At 44.1% G+C, this 17904-nt stretch overlaps 1 protein-coding gene across 1 annotated transcript in view; it reads right to left on the bottom strand.

The window, feature by feature from the left end:
• LRRC2 (leucine rich repeat containing 2) overlaps nt 1–17904 on the bottom strand; it is a 1026596-nt gene that overhangs the window by 880848 nt on the left and 127844 nt on the right. The gene's annotated exons all lie outside the window — the stretch shown is intronic.

Here is a 17904-nt window from a genome sequence, read left to right on the forward strand (position 1 = left end):
GCAATTATCGGTGGGAGCATCTGGGGGTGGAAGGCAACAAGGAAATTGCTTTGTGAATAGCGAAATTTTATAGGAGAATTCAGCTGATGGTATGTATTTGTTACATTCCTTTTCTTGGCTTGAACAGTAACCTCTAAGGTATTCTTTGAAGGTCTGATTTAAACATTCTGTTTGTCCACTGGTTTGGGGGTGGTATGATGAAGTAAGATGGACATCGACTCAGAGCATTTGCTGGATCACCCTTCAGAACTTTGAAATGAACTAAAGACCGCTGGAGAGAAGCGTAATTATTCTTGATACAGTAATTCCCCAATCACTGTGGGAAGAGGGACCTCAAGACTGGAGAGAAGAGGGATTATCCTCGATCCAGTGATTCCCAGATCACGGTTCATGCCCGGATGAGCAGAAAGGTGAGTCGGTTATTGGCAGAATTTGCTGGAGGTGCAGGGTTCTCGTGTCGTTCTTGGACACAGGATTCAGCTTCTGAGGATGGGGTCCGTTCAGAGAAATCCCATTTAAGAATGAATGTCGAAGAAAAATTGAAGAAATCACACTGGAGAGAAACCAGCCATCGGATAAGGTCCATGAAGGCAAGTTTGGGTGTGCGGCTTTCAGACACAATATATTTCCTCACTAGCGATAACTTCTTCCAGCACATAATATTTTTTAGTGATGGCAATCCCAACTCATATCGTATTGTTTCCATTGTTATACATTTTGGAGTGTGGCACAAGACCTTTTGCCATACACATGCCTCGACTTTCTTCAGGGATGGCACTAATTCATCTGGACAAAATTCAAGTCCATAGGACAAGCGCGGGATAGCTTTCATGCGATAAAATTGAATACAGGGTGTTAATGTGAATCTCCCATATTTCCTTTTGATTGTTTTCATTTAGTTTGCAGTTACAGATGCCTTCCATTTCAGATTGTTTTTGATGAAACCAAGTGTGTGTGCACTGACATATGAATAACCCAGATATCTCAACACTGTTTGATTTTTTATCTTCATACCTCTGCAAAACCACATAAGTGATGCTTGTCTAATCAATTTTGAACCGGTGTGAAATAACACGGTTTTACTCGGGTTTATCAAAAGTTTCCTTTCTTTGATGAATTCTTTGAATGAAACTCTCATTGTTTGTAAATCTACCTTGGTTCCATCAAACAACAAAAAGTCGTCTGCATAAGCAACCCATTTTACTTTTGTACTACTTATCTTCAGTGATGTTAAACCGCTCGTATTCAGTACCTTTCCCGCTTGAGATACATATACATTAAAGAGAGTTGCCGCTAAAGTGCATCCCTGCCTCAGACCATTGTGTGTGTGAATCACATCTGATAATAAGCCTCTATTATTAAGGCGTACCCTCATTACTGTATCTGAATATACAGTATAATCAACTCCAGGAGTCCTTTATCAATCCCTAGACCTAGCAAGGTCTTCCATAGTACATTCCTGTCTACCATGTCAAATGCCATAGTTAAATCCATAGAGGCAATGTATAGTGACTGTTTTCCTTTCACTCTTGCCTTACTCTGAAGATTTGATATGATCAACCCGCCCACATTCGTTCCCATTGCACGCCTAAAACCAATTTGTCTCAGGTCCAGTATACTGTTGTCATCCAGCCATTTGTTCAACTCCTCTAGTACAATTGCTGCAAAGATTTTGGATTTCACGCTGGTCATCGTGATCGGGTGATAATTCAGAGGGCAAAGGTGTCTTCCTTTCTTGAAGATTAATAAGACATGTGACATTTTCCATGATTCTGGAATCGTTTTCTCACCTATTATGCTACCAAACATACAATTCAATAAACCAGCCCACATTAACACATTATATTTCAGTGTAACATATGAAAGATTATCTGGACCTGGAGTAGTTGATGCCTTAGCATTCGTATCTGACGTAATATGTTGATAACTGAAATATTCGGTGACCACACCAGATTAATATTATATTGTACTGATATGTTCTCATCCGGACACCTATATAAATTCTCAAAGTGTTTCATCCACACTATTGCGGCTATTGGATTCATTGTCAACTGCGTCTATGTTAATTCTGTAATATTAATGATGGACCAGACATTTCGGGTATTTCCTCCATGCATTGCGGATAGCATTACCACTCCATCTTTTTGCGCCATACTTGAGCGATGCGATATTATCCAGTTTTTATAGGTTTGTTTACAATGCTTTATTTTTTTATAATGTCATCAGATTAGTTGTTTGCCTTCTTTAAGCAACGCACATCTTTTCTCAATTGTGCCTTTCTACATTTCACTTCATTGTCAAATGTATGAGAGCGACTTTTCATAGGATCTTGATGGCAAGTTTTCATGACATTTGCGCGTTGTAACATTGCGCCGACATAATCCTTGAAACCCTCCCCAGAATATATTTCAATTTTCATTTCTAATGGATATGACATATAGTCATGCAACATCAGGGTGTTAAGTTTCGCAAGGTTATTTGGAGTCCACTTGGCTCTGGTACCTGATGAACTCAACTCAACTCTCTCATTGCAGTAAACCTCACCTATCTTTTGTTTTGTCCAGGGAAAGACAGTTGATAACATAGCATGGCCGCTTTCATCAAGTCTACGCACTTTCGTGTTACACATAACGTCTTGAAATTGACTGCTCACAAATATGTAATCCAAAATTGAATTGAGACCTCTAGCATAACTACCTCCAGGCATTAGAGTTCCCCAGCCTTTTGCCAAATTCAGACAGAATTTGACCAACTGGCTAAAAGAAAATGACAAATAAAAACTCAGACTAACACCCTCTCGATGCTCTGCTCCCACGCCTATCCCCTGCTTACGGATTAGCTTACTTTGTACCGGTCCATTTGGACCACTCTTCTAATGTACTGTGACTACTTTAAATCTATGCTACCTAACCATGCAATTTACGTTGTATATACCGATATGCCACTGTCTATTTCGTCCTGCATCTCATGTACCCATGTAATTTCAGTGCATTTTCATGTGAATATGTAATCTACTCTGTATATATTGATGTATTATTGTATATGTCGGCCTGCTGGCCCTGTAACCAAGCTGAACATATACTTATCTGCTGCGCCCTGATGCCCCCGGGTCTGGTGCGCATTATAAATAATAAACTAAACTAAACTAAACCAAGTAGGAGTAGTATTAAACTTGGGCTGCATACCCCAGCTGTCCATGTATTCTAGCCATAGACTGCCTCTATACGCTTTATTGGACGCTGAAACACTATCGGACCCTGTTGTAACGAGGATCCATGATGCATCCATTTTTGCCAAGTTACATTTCGCATTCAGGTCTCCTGATAACAACAACGACCCGCTGGGATATTCGTCCAGCCAAACACTAATCCTAAAATGTAGCAACTCAAACAGATTTACAAGCTGTGCATTATTGTGAGATGCTGTACTCCAATAGATATTCATCAGCATTATATCAATTTTCTGCCTGTTTGTTGTTATTTTGAAAGTTCCAATTATTGCACAATCCGATATCAAATGTTCAGATACCATTGTGATATTAGTTTCTGAACAGTAGGCCAAAGCGACCAATTGAACCTTTTTTTGCATGCATATTAATAACACCATACCCATCCCACAACAAATGACCCGTAGCCCATGTCTCTTGCAATAACACAAAATCATGCTGTTCCAGTAATTTCACAATTTTAGTGTTTGCAACTAAATTTGCACATCCTATTGTGTTCCAGCATATAAGGCTTTATGGTGTTTTCTTGCTAAAGTGGTTCCTTCACAGATTTTGGTTTCTTTATGGACTCTCTCAAAGACAAAGTGAGCCACCGCCATTCCTGCATGTCAGTCATGTGGGCCCTTGCCTCCGCCACAGACAACGCTCCTGCTTCTTGACCAGCATTGTCTTGGGGCCCACTTCCTTTCATATCATGGTTTACTATATTCTGTTTAATTCCTTCAATCTTAATAGTTTTTACTAAGTTACATGTTAAATCTTGATATTGTATTACATCATAACCTCTTTTCTGCAGGGCTCCAGCCTCCTTCAATATCAGGGACCTCACCAATGGTGAGGTTATTATTAACCTGACATAGTCAAACCTTTCATTGTGAATGTAGTCAACAAGCTGTATATCAGCAGATGCTACCAAACTCAATTCCTCAAGATCACTAACCAGGTTTAATCTGTACTGCCTGTTTAGGGCCCATGGGCCACCTTCATCAAACACATCACAAGGCTAGGCTCATTGGGAAAAGCTGGACGTCTGAGGTTCACTGGGTCCATCTTCTTCCCACCTTTGTCCCAGATATTATGTTCAGGTGTAAGAATGAATGATCTTGGACACTTTGCTCAATATGCTTTTTACTGTGCTCCCTCTGATTATTTGTACTATTGTCGATTTCTGATTTACCATATGTCAGCCCAGAAATACTAGGTAACATCTGTTTTGCATCATTACGTTTTTGATTCAGAATATTCTCTATAAGTAGACTAACTGCTTGTCAGTTACCATATTTTCTGTTTATATTTAGTATCACTTCATGTGCTTTTATCACCGCCAACCATTACGCCAGATTGGGTCATCTGGAGATCACTCACTGAATCTTTAGCGCACATGGGTGCCCCGCGAGGCTTATTACTTGCATTGGGAAACATTTTGGTAGGCCTATTTAATTCATTCGATAATACAGCTCCCATAGACTCTATAAGATTTGGCGTATTGGGTCTAGATGGAGCGTCAGGATTCTTTGAGATATCAAAAATATCCTTCACTCCTCTTTTCAATGTGCGCAAACTGTTGGTTATCCTTGCAGAGGTTTCCTTGTTCTTCAATGCTTCTGACAGCATTGTTGTTCCATCGGTATAATCAGGTTGAGTTACACTGCTTGCTTCCACTATAATACTGGCTTCCATTTGTCTGGGCAATTCATTGGAGGCTAAACCGTTTTTACTGGTGATGACACTAGCTTTACATCCCCCCACATCATTCGGTCTTTCTGCTAAGGCATCTCGAATATATATGGTTCGCATAAACTTACGTGAGGATGTATTAGCAACCTTTGCGGCTCGAACCTGTTCCTTTCTTATTTTTTTTCTTTTGTTTTGATAATGTTTCAACAAATAAAGTGTTGTCTTCGTCACTTATTATTGTTACACCATCCTGCTGGCTAATGTTAGCAGTTGGCTCATTCGTTTCATTTTCTAGGGTAATTAGAGCATCAACTCTAACAGCATAGCATCCAATCTCATTCTCCATACATACAACGGAAGCCAGTGTACTGTCTACTTTTTCATCAATATTTTTCACTTGCACTGTCACACTGTTCGCAGATTCAGAACGCAGTTCATCAACTACTTTCCTGCATAACTCGGGCAGTGCTATCATTGACATCACTAATTAATTGAGTAGGCTGGAGTGTGTTTTGAATTCTATCAGCATCTGGGTGGGTATATCAGTGTTGCAGGGCAAGGCATTACAACTGGGTTTCACACATAGATTGTTTAGCTCATTTACCTCATCACACTCATCACTTCGATCCAAGTGTTGAGTCAGTCCCAGCAATGTAATTTCCCCAGTGCTGAAAATTGGGTGGGGGGGGGGGGTGTATCAGCATAAAAGTAGCTTGCATTCATATCTTTTTCTACAGTGTTCATAATACCATCACATTGACTAACTCCATTCACATTACCTTCCTCAGCAAACAGTGATTGTGAACTTTCTGATAGTTGTTCATACTTTTCTTCTGTTTGGATTCCACCAGCTGCTTTTTGCTCTAATGAGCACATTTGAGCGCATTCAGAAAGATCTTCACCCATATCAGGTGTTCCTGGGAGAGTCACGGCAGCTGCGCGTGCCACGCTCATTCGCGTAGACAGGTGAATCACAGGCCCAGCTGCAGGGTTTTGTTTAGACTTACCTAGGTTTAATCGCACTCATGGCTCTACTCGTGACACCAAAGTAGTTATTATTCACTCGTTTTAGACGCTAACAGATGGCGATTGAATATCAACAGAGCCCACTTTCCAGCACAAGGTCCACGGCTAGAGAGTTTGCGATTCCACGTTACAGTGCCTAATTACGCCCCATAAGCCAAAACAGACCAAACAGACACAACAGGCCACTTCCAAGGACACTTCACATGGGCGCACGCATGGCGTTCACCAACTCTTAGGGCGTGGCCTAAATCATTAGTGAATAGAATAGTGTTTTAGAGACTTATTTAACTAATTGGACAATTATAGTGGGTGATATTATGTATTTCCATATAAGAGTATAGTCACCATAAATGTCCAATGTTTTTTCTTGTAGATTAAAGATGAAGCACTCGAACTTCGGGAAAACGTTCAGCCAGAGCTCCAGACACAACAGGCCACTTCCAAGGCCACTTCACATGGGCACGCCGGATTGTCGGATTGGTACTGTAGTGTGGTTGTTACAAAATTGGCATGCTACATCTTTCGACTCGATGTTTGCTTTTGGCCAGGGTGCTGATGTTCTGTTTCCTGGTGTGGGTACTAAGCAAATTATTTCCTTCATTCCGGCCATTCGTTTTGAAGTCTGAAATGCATGCTGGCAATACCGGGGTAAGAGGTGCAACTCTCCCACCCAGAACCAAGGTTCCCTTGGTACTATGCCCCAGGACACTGCTCCTAGTGAACCTGCACCCAATCTCTCAGAGTGTACCACTGGCTCTGGTCTCTTGCCATTGACTCTAGGAGTGGTGTATGAGCTAGGTGAGTACCTGACTTTCTTGACTTTCCCCAAGGCCAAATCGTCTAAAATTATTTGTGAATCTAACATTATCTAGTGACAAGCAGTGCCAGAAGTGATATAACTAGGGACTGCCTTTGTTTTATGCCAGGGTGAATTTATTTTGCAAATAAATGTTGAAATCACGCAATTTTGAGCGTATTCAATTGTGCCAAACGCTGATGACCTTCCTTCGGGGTACAGGCAAAGTGGATTGATTCAGTTTTGACTACACTATTATAAATAGGGTATGTACGGTTGGAGTTTGTGATCAGTCTTATCGCTGAAGGGAGAGGCTTGAGAATGCTACGACTGTTGGGAAGAGGTAAAAAGTGAAATCAGACATTTGTGGGGAAATTAGAAAACTGAAATAGTATTTAGTTGAGAGTAGTAGAACATTTAATTTGTTGTTAGTTGAGCGAGAGTTAGAAAAGGAACAAACGGTTTAGGTGAGGAAGAGGTAGGACATTTATGATTTTATCAAGGAAAAAATTGAAACATTGAAATAGGATACACCATCTTTTTGTGGCTACTACAGGGGGCAATAACACAGACCTCCTTGCATGACATACATAATTGTAAAATTTCAGACAGCAATGAGGAAGTGAAGAGAAAATCAGGAAATTGTAGGATTGTTTGGGGGTTCAAGATTATATTCAGTGGCTGTACATGAGTGTGTCAACTTTTTGTGACAGGGGAGATAATATACTAGTTGGAAATTATTTTTGATAAAACAAAATATGAGATGTGAAAAAAATCCTAGGGCCTCATTACGAGAATGGAAGTAATGAAAAAAGGAAGGCGGAATGGTAATAGCGGCATCGTTAATGGGTCCTGGCATTCCGACCCGACAACCCACCAATACTGGCACCGCCCGTACCGTGCCCCCTCATACCGGCATCGGCGCGTACACGCGCCCCTTTGGGGAGTAAATACCGGCATGCCAGAAATAGGAGGACATCACAACCCACGCGGGCATGCAAATACTGGCATCCCGAAGCCGGTAATAAGGCCTGCACGATGGCGGCCATACAGGCATCGTGGACCACCCGTAAACAGCAATCAGCAATCAAGCCAACTGCCACAGGTGCACACAATCACCACAGGTGGACTCAATGGAGTTTGGCCCAGTATAAAAGGAGTACACCCACACACCACACCCCTTCCTACACCAAAATGCTACCACTAGCTGTTGCAATCATGGCGCTGGAGGACCTGCCTATACTGCTTCAACTACAGCAACAACAGCAACTACAACAACAACTACAGCAGCAACAACAGGCAGCACAGAGGCGACGCAGGAGGAGAAGGAGGGTGAGACAGGCCCAGCAATTACCACCAGTGTAGCCAGTAGTACCTCATAGGCAGCCACCAATCCCTCGCATCAGACCCAGCCCATTCAATCTAACCCCTGACCAGATCCACACCCTATACCGGTTTGACCGGGACACCATCAGCACCATAGTGGACATGATAGGCAACGACATTGCCAGCCTCATAGAAATACGCACTGCCATCCCCCCGCTACTAAAGGTGGTGTCTGTGCTCCACTTCCTGGCCACAGGCACCAACCAGCACACAGTGGGCCAGCTGCATGGCATTTCCCAACCACTATTTTCACGCATACTGACCCAAGTGCTGGATGCACTCCTGAAGAACGCTAGCACCCACATATCCCTACCACGGACTGCCCAGGAGATAGCTGACACCAAAGTAGGCTTCCATGCACTGGCAGGCATGCCCAATTGTGTTGGTGCCCTGGACTGCACCCATGTAGATTTGGCAGTCCCTCATGCCGTAGAGGCGGTGTACCGCAATTGCAAGCAATACCACTCCATCAATCTGCAGATAGTATGGGACTCCAGCAAGATCATCGTACATTTCTGTGCCCGATTTCCCGGATCAACACATGATGCCATGGTTCTGCGTAACTCCACGCTACCCCGTCACATGGAGCGACATGCTGGACCACGTGCCTGGCTGCTTGGTGAGTTGCCTGACTGGCCCATGGCAGTGCATCGGGGTAGTGATGTATTGGAATGCATACTCCACCTGGGTGGGAATGGGGGGGGGATGCATACTCCACCTGGGTGGGAATGGGGGGATTCATACTCCACCTGGGTGGGAGTGGGGGGGGATGCATACTCCACCTGGGTGATAATGGACAGTGAGTGGACAATGCACGCAGAGCTAATAACTCCTGACCTGAACCCCCCAACCCCAACATGACACATCATTGGCACACTTCTGACCATTAACGTATATAAATGACCACATGTAAGACGCACAACCTGGCCACCATGTGTATGTCAAGCAATGCATGACTAAACAAGATCACAACTGTGCCAATGTGGCTAGTGTGACCATGCACAGTGTAGTATACACAGCAAAAATGGGAGGTGAAACATTGTCGTACAACCACAGTACATCCGCCTCAGCATGCATTATTTCACTCTGCATCATCTATTCAACGCCATCCAGACTACCACACCTCATAGCAGTATAGAATGCATCTAGATAATAGTTGTGCATACGTACAGGGACATGTGCATGTCCACATCAAATAGCTGCGGGCATGACTGTGAATCCTGAAGGTGGCAGCTCATAGTGACACACACCTATTTGTATTTCCCTGCAGGTGATGGAGGATATCCCTTGAAGCCGTGGCAACTTACCCCTGTGCGGAACCCGCAGAACAGCCATGAAGAGGAGTACAATCAGGTTCACACCCGCACCCGTGTTGTGATTGAGCAGACATTTGGCCTGTTGAAGGCGCGGTTCCGCTGCCTAAGCAGGTCTGGTGGAGCACTCCTTTATAGGCCTGAGAAGGTGGCAAAGATCACCATGGCCTGTGTCATGCTGCACAACATGTGCATCCGGAGAAATGTACCACTGCCACCTGACATTGACATGCATGCACTGGGTGAGGATGGTGAGGATGGAGACGGAGGTGAAGCAGCACCCCTGCCAGTAGGTGATGCACAGGATGGCCATGCAGTACGCCAATCACTGATTCACGAATACTTCTGAACCACAGGGACTTTGATAGATATGTGTCAGTGACACACTAGGTCTATGTGGACATGCACACAGGGAATGTTGGGAGTTGGGCACTGAACACCGGCATACATTAAATGGATACACACGAAATGAACAATGTCCAGGCATTGAATGTTTTTTCACACAATGGATGTATTGATTCAAACTGCAAAAATGTGACAACCCCCCAATCCCCCAGTGAACTCCCAAACCCCCCAGTAAACTCCCAAAAACCCCCAGTGAACTCCCAAACCCCCCCAGTGAACTCCCCCCTAATGCTCCCATTCACCCCCAACACCATCTGAGCCACTCCCATAGTTCTCCCACACTATTTGCCAGACTTCTTGCTGTCCGGGGACAGCATTTCAGTGTGCCTCGCACTCCTTCTCGTAGTACGCACAGGGCTGGGGGGGTCCAGAGGAAGTGGGGACAGAGGAAGCAGGTGTGGTGGCTGGTGAGGAGTTGGTGGGGATTTCCACGCCTGCTGCAAGTCGTGGCTGCTGCATGTGCAGCAGGATGGATGTCAGGACCTGTGTGATGGCCCCAGACAGTCTCTCATCAGCACTGCCAAGGCATTGACTGCGGCTGTGCTGGCCGTTATGGCATCTGTGGTCTCCGCTATGCCTGTGGCTATCTCCCGCCTGGTGTCCTCGCCATCCGCAATGTATTGGCGCAGCAAGGCCAACATCGACTCCTGTCTGGCCTCCACCCTCGCCAGCCGTACCTCAAGGCTGTTGGTGGGTGCAGCAGTGGTCGAGGGTGCTGTCACGGGGTCTGCATTATCAGTGCTGTCCTCGTGGATGGGGCTCAGGTCGGAATTGTGCAGGCAGGGATCGGCACTGCTGTAGGTGGGTGAGGGCTGAGTTTGGGGTAGGGGGGTGGAAACGGGGCTTGGGGTGTGGACATCCCACATCCGTGACTCCTTCCTGGTCCACATAGTCCTCCACGTCATCTTCAGTGTTGGCCAGTGGTTCTAGGGCCTCACCTTCCACTGGTGTAGGTGTGGGCAGCTGGGTGTCCACAGTGTCAGGCGCACTGGGTGTAGGTGTGGGCTGCAAGGCTGCCCCGGAGGTGGTGGTGTTGGTTGCTGTTTTCTGTGGCCGGGACGTGGATGCCCTTGTGGTGGTATCCTGGCTGGCATCTTTTCCATCAGTGCCTGGGGGGGGTAGAAGAGATGCAGGGCATCAGTGATGGTGTTACAAGCCAGATGCATTCCATGGTGCTGTGCTGTATCTCATTAATCATGCATTCATGTCTTACAGGTGTGTCACACAGGGTAGTTTGAGGAGGCATTTTGGCATTTGCTGCATGTCAGGTGGCATGCCGTTGTATTGGGGTTTGTGTGATGTATTACATGGGCAAGGTCCGTGTGTGTTGGTAATGGGATTGGTACTCAGCATGCATTTCAGTGTGGCAGGGTTTGCCCCTCCATCTGGACAAGAATATGTTCATGTGTGTTTTGGGACATGCATTGCCTTGCCTAGACTCTCTTCCACATCACTTGTGCTACGTCATGGTTTCCCCTACAGGGATCTGCAGGGTCGCTCACCTCCATCTGCTGATGTTGCCGCACCCGTCTCCATCTCCCCAAATCCCTCGATAGACTCAAGATTGATGAAGGTGCTTGCCATCTCCTCCCAGGTGGTCAGTTTGGCAAGAGAGTGGGGACCCCCGCCTGTAGCCATGGCCTCCATCCGGTTGCTTGCAAGGATATTGCAGACCCTGAGGTGGAGGTCATCCCACCTCTTCTTGCAATCCCTCACTGTCCGTGGGGTGGTTCCAACAGCAGAGACCTTGCGGGCTACCTCCTGCCAGATCTCCTTCTTGCGCTGCTGCACCTCACGCTTCATGTTCTGGTCTTTTATCACATCAGCATGTGCAGCAATGGTTTCCGCAAGCATGTTCAATTCTGCATCAGAAAAGCGTTTTTTCCGCAGGCGGGGGGTAGTCTTCCGGGTTGCCTTCGACATGGTGTATGTATTGTCACTGGTCTCTCCTGTAAACAACTGTTGGTTTGGGAGGATTACAATGGATTGTGTTTTTAAAGATGGGCGCCGGCGCATTTCTCTTTCCAACGTGATGAATTTACTTCAGGGTCCGGTATTACGAGCCAGGTATTTGCATGTTGTTATTACCGGGTCGGTATTAAGGGGTTCCTCTTAGGCGGAGGTGGTATCGGCGGGTCCGGTGATGGCGCTATCAGGGGGTTGGAGGGCCTTTAGCGGTATGCCGCTATGGCCATTACCGGCATGGGGGTTCGCGCGTGCTCACGCACTCGTAATCACCCGCTATTAGTGGCGTCATACGAGCACAGACCTGCTCTTACCTCCATGCCGGCAATGACCCCGTTTTACCGCGCTACTCGTAATGAGGCCCCTAGGTTCATGTGGAGGCAGAAGATTATATTTAGTAGCTGCAACTGGATGTGCCATCTTTTTGTGTCTGGAAAGACAAATTATTAGTTGTGAATATTTAGAATAGAAAGATAGTAGTGGTTTAGAAAAATAAACTTCTTAGAATTGTGGGGAGGCAGGAGCTTACAGTCAGTGTCTATCACTATGTGTGCCAACATTTTGTGACCCATGAGTGAAGATACTAGTTTTGTCGATTTTTTAAAACATTTGCATTGTGAAGAAAAGAACATTCTTAGAATTGTGTACAGGTAAAAGATGACATTCAGTGACTGTAAGTGAGCATGACAGCTTTTTTGTGACATATAAGACGAAATACCAGTGGCAAGGATTGACAATGAGACCAAATACTAGCAAAAAGGGAAATTGGAACCAGGAGATTAAATTCAGTGTCTCTAATTGAGGGTGCTAAAGTTTTGTTACAGATGAGACAAAATACTAGTTGCAATGATTTGTGAATTGACACAATAATATTTGTGATGAAACAATCTTTCAACTGTTTGGAGTTAGAGATTCCATTCAGCTGCTGTAAATGAATGTGTCAACTTTTTGCAGAGGCAGACTCAAAATACAAATTGCAATAAAAGCATTTCTTCAATTGTTCAGAGGGCAGCAGATTGCAGCATATTCCATCCAGTAGCTATGACTGAGCAGGTAAGCTTTTTGTGACAAATGAGACCAAACACTACTTGCAAAGATTTGTGATGACACCAAACACTAATAGTGAAGAAACACTCTTATAATTGTTTAGAGGCAGGGGATTATATTCAGTAGTTATAACTAAGTTTTCAAAACATTTGGTGATGGATGATACAAACTACTACTTGCAAAGATTTGTGATGAGACAAAATTCTAGTTGCGAAGAACAGTTCCTATATTTGTGTGGAGGTAGGGGATTAGATTCTGCGGTTGTAAGTGAGTGTGCCAACCTATCATGAAAGGTGAGAGAAAACACAATTTGCAATAGGTTTTTGTTGAGACAAGACACTAGTTGGGAAGAAAAAACACAATTGCTTGGTGGCAGGAGGTTACATTCAGTGGATGTAAATTTTAAATTAGAGGGCACATGTTTTTTGAATGATGTGACAAAATAGAAGTCCGGATTAGTGATGAGATAAATGACTAGTTGTGAAGAAAAAATGTCTTCAAATTGTTTAGAGATAAGAGATTATATTCAGTGGCTGTGACTGGGAGGGCCAGCTGTTTGTGATGGATGAGACAAAACACTACCATCAAAGATTTGTGATGAGATAAAACACTAATAGTGAAGGCACAATCCAATAATTGTTTAGAGGCAGGAGATTGCATTCAGTGGTTGTTAGAGTCCAAGCCGTTTATGAAAGGTGAGTCAAAATACTATTTGCAATAGTTTTTCATGCAACAAAATACTAGTTCTGTAGAAAAAACAGAATTGTTTGGTGGCAGGAGAGTACATTCATTGGCTGTAAGGAAGGGGGTAAATGTTTTGTGATTGGTGAGACAAAATAGAAGTCCAGATGAGTGATGCGACAAAATACTAGTTATGAAGAAAAAGTCTTAGAATTGTGTAGAAACAGGTGTTTATATTCAGTTGCTGTGTCTGACAGTGGCAGCTTTTTGTGATGTATAAGACAAAATAATGGCTACACAAATTTGCAATGAGACAAAATACTAGTATTAAAGAAAAACTCCTAAACGTATATAGTGGCTTCAACTAAGTGTTCCAATATTTGAGCTGGATGATGCAAAATGCCACTTTCAAAGATTTGTGATGAGACAAAATACTAGCTGTGAAGAACAATTCTTAGAATTGTTTGGTTGCAGGAAGTTATATTTAGTGGCTGTTACTGTGCCAGGTTTTGTAAAAAAAAACAAAAAAAAAAAACAAGACAAAAGACTAGTTGCAACGTTGCATGTTGAGACAAAATACTATTTTAAAAGAAAAAATCATGTTTGAAAGCAGGAGATTACACTTAGTAGCTGAGCCGTACATAGGACAGTATTTATGTGAAAAGTGACAAAAAACTGTATTTGAAACTGAAAATGCCAGCCTTTTGTGATGAACAAAAATCTTGGAGATCATATTCAGTGTGGCAAAGAAAAATGCCATAGAAATGTATTATAGAGGGAAGTGATTAGATTCAACGGCATTCAGTTATAGTACCTGAGTGTGCAACTTGTGTAAAAAAATTTTTAAAAAAACTAGAAGCAAAGAGAACATCGTAGAATTGGTTAGAAGCAGGAGATTAATTTCAGTTTGCAACAGATATGCCATCTCCCGTGGCTCCTAATACTAGCAAAGAAACTAACTAACTACCAGCTTTTGTGATGTACACAAGCATTACATGTCTTGTCAGTAGGAGGAGAAATAACCATCTGGACTACTGGACTAGTAACATCCCTGGAGCACTTAAACATGTCAGGGCGATCGCATTGGATGGCATGCAACTTTAAGGCATTATTTTCACAATAAGCATCACCTGCTATGTAATATATAATACAGCATGCTCATTCACAGTTGGAGGAGTAGGAGTTCAGTGCACTTTCTCAGGGCAGAAAGAGGGAAGTGCAGATTCTATTTAAGCAATATGACCCGAGCGGCGGGGGCATTACCGACTCAGGTAATGCCCCGGGGCCCGTAGTTATAGGCCCCGGGGCATTACCTGAGTCGGTAATGCCCCCGCCGCTTGGGTCATAGTGCTTTTAGTACCCCGGCCCGCATTATATGTGTGACCGGGGCACTAAAAGCTTTTTTGTCTGTCCCGAAAAGCCGCAGCGTTTCGGGACGAAAAAAAAAAAAAAGACCAAGAAAATGGCCGCAGGGAAAGGGAAAACGGGAGTCCGTTTTCCCTTTCCATGGCGGCCTTTGGGAGCGGACGCCCAGCGCGTCCGCTCCCGAAAAAAAAAGAAGCAGAAGGTAAGTGGGGTTGGGAGGGCGGGAAGGGGGGGAGAAAAGAAAAAAAAAACGTACCTTCGTCCCTGCCAGTGGACGATGGAAGCCTCCAGCTGTGTGGCGACGTAGAGTCCTCTGGCAGGGACGCAGGAGCAAGAAGGTAAGTGGGGTGGGGTAGGGAGGAGGGAGGGAAGGGAAAAAAAAAAAAGCTTACCCGAGTCCCCAGCGTTGGGGCAGAGGCAGCCTCTCAGCCGTAGGGAGGCTCGGAGCGGGGATGGCCCTGCTTCGAGCCTCCTCATTGGCTGAGGGGCTGCCACGCCCCCCCCCCCCCGCTGAGGACAAGGCAGGTGGAGTCCCGGCCGAGAATCAAAGGATTCTCGGCCGGGTAAGGCCCCGGCGAGAGCCAATCAGAATGCGTGTTGCATTCTGCTTGACTCTCGCCGGGTACTAATAACTTATAAGCCAGGTGAAGCAACACCTAGTGTAGATGAGCTGATATGGGGAAGTCCCAGTGTCCTCAACCATCATCCACATCGAGAGAATCTGAATAAAATGATGATACTGACTAACTTGACATAGATTATGACCCGTCTAATTCTGGGGTGTAATACAAGATTGTGCAGACCAAAAGACCAGGAATACACATTAGTAACCAGAAGCAACTTGGAGGAGTAGAAGAGTGTGATGCACCTTCATCTCAACATTGGATTCCAATATACAGACTGCAATCCAATAACAGGAAGAGAATATGCACAACAGTGTGGCCATTACAAAATAGGAGAGAAGACCTGACACAGGGCAATGGAATCATACAACAATAACACATCATATAAAGGCAGGCATTTACACAGAAAACCTAATATCCTCTCTGAAAACAAACAGTACAATCTACAAGGCCCCAGCCAATTGCAACACAAACACCACAAACACTATCTACTACTCTCAATATGGTGACAGGAACCTGTATGACGTGATATTCTTGAGCCACACATCGACCAACATTTCTCTTAGTAGCAAGCTGGCCCCAATGCCACTGAGTCTCATGCTATTCCCAAGTAACACAGGCATCCTCTTCATTCCATCATCCTGGCATGGCAGGCTGTGGTATCCTCATTGTGATATAATATTGTGTTCCATTTATAGTCTTCTATTAAATAAACAGGACCCATTCATAAAATAATTTGTGCAATTTAGACACATTTCATTCCGAGGAGTATAAACGACACATGTGCAATACACATTTCTAAGTTTCTCCCTGATTCTCAGACTGATGTTCTTAGAACTGGGATTCTACCATGCACGTATGTTTGTATGATGCTTGTCTGCTTTACAATGCCTCATACAGAAATGCTTATTGAGAGTGTCAGCATTTCTAATGAGCTTGCATTTAGATCCCTACATTTGGGGTTGATCCTTGTCACAGATGAACTTAAGAATACACCAATGCCCTGCAACAGTTTAAGAGTTTTTATTAAACATTTTTGAAAGTGCTCTAAGGGTCGTCCATCGCTCTCTCGTCAAGAAGAAGCAATACCCTCCCGAACGCAGGTCTACCTATTCATGAGGCTACTATCTAGTGTTTGTAACCTCTACTATCTATTTTGTGTCTTTGTTGTCAGTGAGGCCCTAAAGGCAATCGTCTAAGTGGTTGTCAGGGTTTCTGCCTTCCGGACACTCAAACCCCCAATCTGTCAGTTTCCTTTCTTGCCTCTTTTTTACCCTACTTCCACTACTCTCCTCCTTCCAGATCCAAGCACCTTCTCTCCTGATTTTTCCTCCCCTGTCCCTTGTCCCTCTGAGGACTTGCCTTTTCTTTCTATAATCGACGACCACCCTCTGATGTTACTATGCGCTCCTTCACTACTTCTCTCCCTTCTCTACTCCACTACTGCTATACCTTCTCCATTCCACTAATGATTTGTATTTTTTGTATTTGTATTTATTTGAAGAACAGGGATGTCAATTTCGATCAGAAGTAACTTATAATAACAGTTACAGATGGTGGAAACATTCCTATAAACAGGGACAATACAATAGCACAAAGATGAGAACAAGTGGTGAGCCAGTTTATGAGTTTATGAGGGTTTAATATGAGACATATTCAAGACACAAAACAGAATAAATATATATATATATTATATGTATGTGAACAAGCACTACGGTAGTGTGAAACGCGTCTTTGGACGATTTTTGTCCCTTTGTACCCTGTTTTAATCAATTTTAATCAATAAAAGTTCTGTGTTATTTATCCATTGATTTTTTTGTCTATTATTGTGTGCTCTGCACCTTGGAGTGCGGTCATGTCGTTCGCTGTTTTTGTTTCGGGCTGATATATTTCTATATATATCACAAGGCTTGCGGTAGTAGCTGTGTAGTTATGGTTAAGTTGCCCAACTCATAGGAAGATCAGTTTTTTGGGCGGCTTATAACTTCGCTCCCCCTGGAAGAATCCTTACCAAACATTACAAATAAAGTATATGGCCCGCTCTGAATTTTCCTTGCAAGTTTGGTGAGGTTTCATCAAGGGGCAACAAAGTTATAGGAGGGTCCTAAAAATTATTTTTTTTCCATAGACATAATGGATTTTTTAAACAACCAAAAGTAGTTCCAAAAATATTAGTGATATCTGGCTCCGCTTCGCAGACCCATTTTCCTGTTCGGTCCGCGGACAGGCATCCGATTGGCCTAGAGGGTGCCGTGATGTCCGTGGACATCGGATACACCCACTGATTGGATGGTGAAAAGCATGAAGTGTCAGATTTTTGGAAACACCCGCCATGTTGGATTCGCGGACATCTGCCGGTGTCCTCAGACACGCCGGTAGAAACAGATAAAAAAA

This window comes from Ambystoma mexicanum, chromosome 6p (assembly GCF_040938575.1).
Source record: "Ambystoma mexicanum isolate Mex_15411 chromosome 6p, UKY_AmexF1_1, whole genome shotgun sequence".
Taxonomy (NCBI): Eukaryota; Metazoa; Chordata; class Amphibia; order Caudata; family Ambystomatidae; genus Ambystoma; species Ambystoma mexicanum.